Source organism: Halyomorpha halys, unplaced genomic scaffold (genome assembly GCF_000696795.3).
Source record: "Halyomorpha halys isolate HHAL.00 unplaced genomic scaffold, Hhal_1.1 Scaffold468.1, whole genome shotgun sequence".
In the NCBI taxonomy this organism is placed as follows: Eukaryota; Metazoa; Arthropoda; class Insecta; order Hemiptera; family Pentatomidae; genus Halyomorpha; species Halyomorpha halys.
The window spans coordinates 520,797-527,388 of NW_027114236.1; the positions used below are offsets into that span (position 1 = coordinate 520,797).

General features: G+C 29.8%; 1 protein-coding gene across 3 annotated transcripts in view; it reads left to right on the plus strand.

Annotated features, from left to right (window-relative positions):
- Positions 1 to 1,191: 1,191 nt before the first annotated feature.
- The window catches only part of LOC106683122 (UDP-glucose 4-epimerase), a 29,196-nt gene continuing 23,795 nt past the window's right edge, over positions 1,192 to 6,592 (plus strand). Inside the window, exon 1 of one of the 3 annotated variants that reach the window (XM_014424381.3) lies at positions 1,192 to 1,347. The gene's annotated coding sequence lies outside the window, so the exon portion shown is untranslated. Of the gene's footprint in view, positions 1,413 to 6,592 lie in introns of all 3 variants that reach the window. The other 2 variants (XM_014424383.3, XM_014424382.2) reach the window with 2 other exon arrangements.

A 6,592-nucleotide genomic window follows, 5' to 3' on the forward strand; every position in this document is an offset into this window, starting at 1 on the left:
AAAAAAAATGAAAATTATTTTATTATGTGCTTAATGTATTCTATAGATTGTGCGATAGGTTATGGCTACTTTTGACAGCTCTATAAGTTTTGATACTGTCTCTAGAGTTTTATATATAAATATATAAAGGGCTTATGTATTCACTTGAATAGGTTATAAAATATGTATTATATTATTCAATTACAATACGAGTTATTGTGTTCGTTCCTAATGAGATGTTTAAACTTATTTTGGGGTTCATTAATGACAAAACAGTGATTTTTTAAATTGATATTTGTTTCAGAGATAAGAAGAACATAATAAAATTTTAAAAAATAGCTAAGACATGTCCTTGGTTACACTGTCCCTACTAAAGGTTATACTATAATTGACCATTTTTTTTTTTTTAGAACCATCCCCGTATTTATTCTTTTTTGTTCTTAAGTTTGCGTTCTTTATAACTCTAATAATCCAACAAAGAAATTATTTTGACCTTTTTTTTTTTTTTATGTCGACACAAAAATATTGTATTCTACGATTAATTAAATTTAGGACTCGGAATTGGTAGATTTAAGAAAAACTAGAATTCTGAGCTCGGAATTGGTAGATTTAAGAAAAACTAGAATTCTGAGCTCGGAATTGATGGATTGGGGGGGGGGAGCTGCCCATTGGATACTGATTATATTCCTAACATATAATTTTTTTTTTTAAAAATCCAAAGTTGGCTTTTATACTCCGTTATTAGATTATTAAAAAAAAACGCTAAACTAAATGAAAAAAAAAACCGCTTTTCGGTTAAACCGGCAGGTTTTCCCCCTAGCAGGATGTGGTCTTGTGTGATTTAATTCATAAAATAGTAATCTTAATGTTTTTAATTATTGCTATAACCTTTTTTACGGAGCCACCAATTTTAAGTTCAAGTAGCATGATCCGACAGGGAGATTCTCATGCTTTATAAGACTATACTTATTCACTGTATTACACTTATGTAGTTATGGTTATTAACAGGTCAAACTTTGTTTTTTTAATATTAAGTGTTTTGTGACAACAATTGTTTCAAAATCTTAATATTTAAAAATAAAGATTGAGCTGTGTATATCTGGTGCACTTACCCAACAATTATAAAAAAAAAAAAAAAAACTTCAATGACACTTTTTTACGCGGGCTGTCAGACTTAACCGGCTTCTTATATGGAGGTTACTTAGTAGGTTATGAATTTTATCAATTCGTATCAGAATTGTGTCAATGAGTTATGTTTTGGTTATCAGCTGCTGAACATTTTAAACTAATATTAAAATATATTGAAGGTCACAATTTCCACATGTTCACTGCGTGGCATCTGTTATTTAATAGTTTCTTTTTGAAGAAGTAAGTTCTATTTTATTTCTTTAAATCTTACTATCTTGAGGTCTATTTTGTTTCATAATTCTAAGGTTTGTTTTTATATTCAACCAGTTATAATTTGCTATATAATTGTTTATAATAAATTCTCCAAATTACCTATTTTTAAGTATATTTCAGTGTTTGTTTTCCTTTAAATTTAAAGATCAATGTTCATAAGATTATTAACGTCTGTTCAAAACATTTTGTATTCATACAGACATAAAAACGTTTTTTCATATTATTTGAAACATTGTGATTTTATTTTAAGAAAAATAATTAAAACAGTTGTTTTTGTTCCAATTTAGTTTTAGTTGGATTTGGAGTGAAATAATTTTTCTAATATTCTGACAATTAACCCATTTGTATTGCACAGAAAAGTAAAAAATTTGTTCTTATCACCAAATTTTTTTGTGTTTCTTCCCAACAATTATAAGCACTATGTTGATATTTGCCTGGAAAAATGCGCAACATATATGTTTACAATATACATTATTGTATACATACTACATTATGATGTAAATGGGTTAATGTAACCTTTTCTCTTTTAGCTAGTTTGTCCCAGTGTCCTCAGGATTTGTCATGAAACACATAAATGTCTGGCTTTGAATGATATACTGAAACCTTGACTATCCGTTCCCAGATTTAGCAATTTTTTCTCAACCATTTACTGGTGAGGTGGGGTACACCAGACCCCAGTCCCTATTAGAATTTCATTACATCAGTAGTCACTTGTTGTTGAAAATGCTTATGGGTTGTCGATTTTTTCTGGATAGACATGATTCACACTTTTTTTCTGCCAGTTATCATCTGCTGCTATTCCTATGTTGAGCTGCAGGGATTTGACAAATTCCTCCTTACTATTAGCATCCAAATTTTTCTTAGATGAGTTTTTAAAAATATTATAAATATGTTTTTCCAAATCTTTTTTAACTATGGTAGCTTTTTGGAATAATCTTCAGTTGTCATTTCTGTCATGGTAAAACTTTTACATCTGAAGTCATATTTTTTACTAACTGCCAACCTACGTATAAATAACCACATTTTCATCAACTCTGATTCCCTGGTCAAAATCCGTAAAATACCATGGTTTAACTCTGGATAGATCTAACCTTCACAAAACAGGTAGATAGATTAAGAAAAAAATTAATTAATTGTATTTAAATTAGTTATCTGATCTCAATGTATTTTTGAGTTTAACATGTTATTTAACCAATTATAAATTAACTCGAAAGAATTCCAAATTTATTGAAATGATCACTAATTACCCTCACCATACAAAAATAATCAATAAGCTCCAAAACTTGGAGCACCTCTCAGTACAACAACTTGTCTTAACACATGCTAACAAGCATCATAAAAATAACAGGTTATAAAAATTCATTCATGAAAGAAATTTTAACTACAATTTCTCTCTTAAGTACTACACTCATGAAACAATAAAACATGTTTTGGCAATCTGATATTGTCTATGTATTTATTTTTATTCTATATGTTTCTTTCTTTTTATTTACTTTTTGTTTGTATAGGGTTTTTTTTTCTTATTACAAACTTTCAATATATTGTATTCAATGTATAAACTTCATCATTTATTTTGATTTTTTTTTCCAAAATAAACTCACCACAAATGACCAATTAGTAAGGTGAGAATTAAATAATCTGGAAGAATGGTTGAACCGACTTCATTTGGAAAAAATAAACAATTTGAGAAACTTTTCCCTAATCACCTTAACATTAGGTCCTTAATAATTTAATTTATCAATTAATTCATTCGCCTTCAATCTAATCCTATTAAGTGAAGTTGATGTCAATGACGAAGTAATTGATTTATACTGAATTGGCAATAGTCAGATTAACAAATTGCGAAATAATATCAAGGTCTTATTATAATTTATTATAAAGATCCATTCTTTACAAAATTACTAAATATTGACTCAGTTCTTTGTGAAATTATCGGTGTTACTGTGTATTCAAATTTAAATTCATTACTATTTTATCCACATATAGGCTACCTCAAACCTATCACGAGGCTATCTCTGAAAAGATAATAAAATGTATGTATTATATTCTACAGGCCAATGTTGCGTGAGTGCAACATTTTTTACCGTCATTATGGCTAAGCAAAAAAAACTTTTTTTAATTTTTCTTTAAATTATATTACCCTAAAATAATTTCTTCAGAAAAAAAGTCAAAACTCTCAACTTTATAAACTCTAGCCTTGGCTGTAATGGGTTAATATTGATATAAGATGTATCAAGAATGTGTTAATATAATGAGTATCTATGGATTTGAACAACATATTAAAAAATATAGCTGTGTAGTACCATACGGAGATGTTTTGACACAATCATGTACAGACCACTTATATTGTAGATTTATCATGCTGCCCAATTATGACGTTCATATGTGCATAATTAAACAAAAAATATTGGATCAATATATTATTATAAGGATAGCAACAATAGATCGTAAACTAACAACAAATGATACTACAATCCCTTATATACCAACACTCTCAGAGAGGATATTAAAAACATTAACAATAACAGAAAAAAAAAAAATGATTTTGCAATTACATACAGAAACACGGCCACTTTATCCAAACTTTATACCAACATGAAAGACAAAGACAAAATAAAGCTACAATCTAATATAGTGTATGAAATTCCCTGTGAAGAGAACTGCAAGAAATCCTATTTTGGTATGTCAGAACAGTATCTCAAAAGAAGGGTAAATCAACACAAATATAGTACCTCTATAATAATCAACCCAAACAAACCTGTCCAAATTGCTCTAACCACACATTTTGGACAAACAGGACATAAATTCAAATTTGATACATCAAAAATCATACATCCAGGAAAAAACAAAACAACTTTTAGCAAAATTTAAAAGAAATGATTACTATAGAAAAATATAAAAATTTATCTGTCAACAAAAAATCGGATATATAAAATTTAAATTCATGTTACTCAAACCTAATAGATACACAATACATAATTGACAACACTAAATATAAATAGACAAAATACATAACAGAAATAACAGACTGACAACCTGCTTTAAAGAACTGTTGAAAAAACCAAAACACACACTCTACCTCCATCTCGACCCTATTCAGTTATGGCACAAACATTTGGATCACAGCAATGTAGAATAAACTGTAATAGACAATTTAAGTTATAATTTTTTAATGTTTTAATTGTCATAGTTATTAATCTTAAATTATACTTTGTACATGTAGTTTTATAATAATTTGTTGAACAAACTATTTGTTCTAAAAAAATGTTTTGTTCATTGTAGAACATGACTATACAAACAATAAAGTTCCTAAACGTCCCCTAAAGTTCTATTATTGACTGATTCTCAAGACCCACATAAATATATATCTACAATAATCAAGAACAAACACACACATATACACATGCACGCAAGCATGCTATTTGGGCCTGTAATTCCCAAGCTATCCAGGAAGTGAATACTGCATCGCACCAGTATAGTATAATACAAATCACACTCCGGCTTTGCAAGCGAGATGTCTGCCGTAATTTTCTGTGCTTCAAAAAGAGTTCAAGAGAGCTAGAAGGAACCACCGACAAACCATTAAAGAAAGCAAACGATGGTGCTGGAGAGAACTCTGTGATGAGGCGGATGCAGACCCATGGGGTAGACTTTACAAAATAGCACTTTAACTATGTAAAGGCACGATGCAGCTCCCTACGAGATCAAATGTTGTAGACAGTATTGTCAGAACACTATTTCCTGAACAGGCGAATACTATCAAAAGTATAGACAATATATATATTGTAATAATTTAAAAGTTATTAAAATAAAATAATTTGAAATTTGATATTTTTAACTCAATTCTCATATCTAAAAGATAGCTTGGGTTCAAATTAAAAACTATAATATTAAATAGACAATAGAATTTTATTTAAATTTTTTAATATAATAGACTCTTAATCTCAGGGCAGGTTTCTAGGCAATCAGAAACATACACTTTTACTATTAACACTTAATTAAATTAATATCTCTTCTACACATGTATTTAAATTTAGGTATAACAAAACTAACCAATTTCATAGACTCTTCTTTTGATGATTTCCTCAATTAACTAACAATGACTCCTGACAATCTCTCAGTAAACAAACACTAACAAAACAAATTATTGGTCCTCTTACAGTTTTCTAGTTACTTCTCATCCACCGAAGTGTGTTGTTAGGCGATCCAAACAAAGAGTCCCTTATTCTTCTTGCATGACTCTTGGTTGTCTTCCTTTTTCAAGATGTCCACCCTCGCTGGACAGAAATTGATGAGGACCTCCTCATCCTGGAAACATCATTTCTCAATCGCGCCCAAACAACGAACAAAAAACCAAAACCTGTCTTGATGTTCCATGTAAACATCGATTATTGCACAACAGTTAGAGATTTTTGGAAATGATTTACTTTCTGAATATTATTCTTTAGCACTATTTCTTGACTTCTATTTTTTCTTAAATATACTGTATTTTTAATTATGATGGGAAGAGTTAAAATAGTTTTTATGATATTTGAATCTGCTCAACCTAGCCTTGATTCAACGGACTTTTTGAAGGATACGTACCGCCATCTTGGTTTTGTTTTGAATCACGGATTTATTATAGACAATGAAAATTGGTTTAGCTTGCTTTTTGGTTCAACAAAACAAATGAACAATATTAAAATTATACATAAAATAAAACATATTAAAAACCCTTAATACATCAAAATATACTATTTACTCAAAAAGAGCATATTACAATATATAACGGATTTTCCACAAATTACGTAGGAAGAGATAGAGGACATCACCTCGGATCTACAACATGGCAAGGCACCAGGATTGGACGGAATTCCTAATGTAGCTCTGAAGGTGGCTCTCAGGAAACGGGCGGATCTTTTCATCGATATCTTCAATTCTTGCTTTCGTGAAGGCTCAATTCTGAAACCTTGGAAGAGACAGCACCTCGTACTTCTTCCAAAGAGTAAGGGAAGACTGGAAGACCTGTCAACCTATCGTCCAATTTGTTTATTGGATACTATGGGTAAGGCACGAAATTTGCTCCCAGTCTTACTTAAAATACCTAGGAGTCATCATGATCAACGTCTCTGTTTTAATGTTCACAAGGAGTATATCAGTGCGAAATCTGCTAAGGTAGCATTCTTTTTGTCACGCCTTAAAAAACAACACATATATAGATAAACTTGTGGGG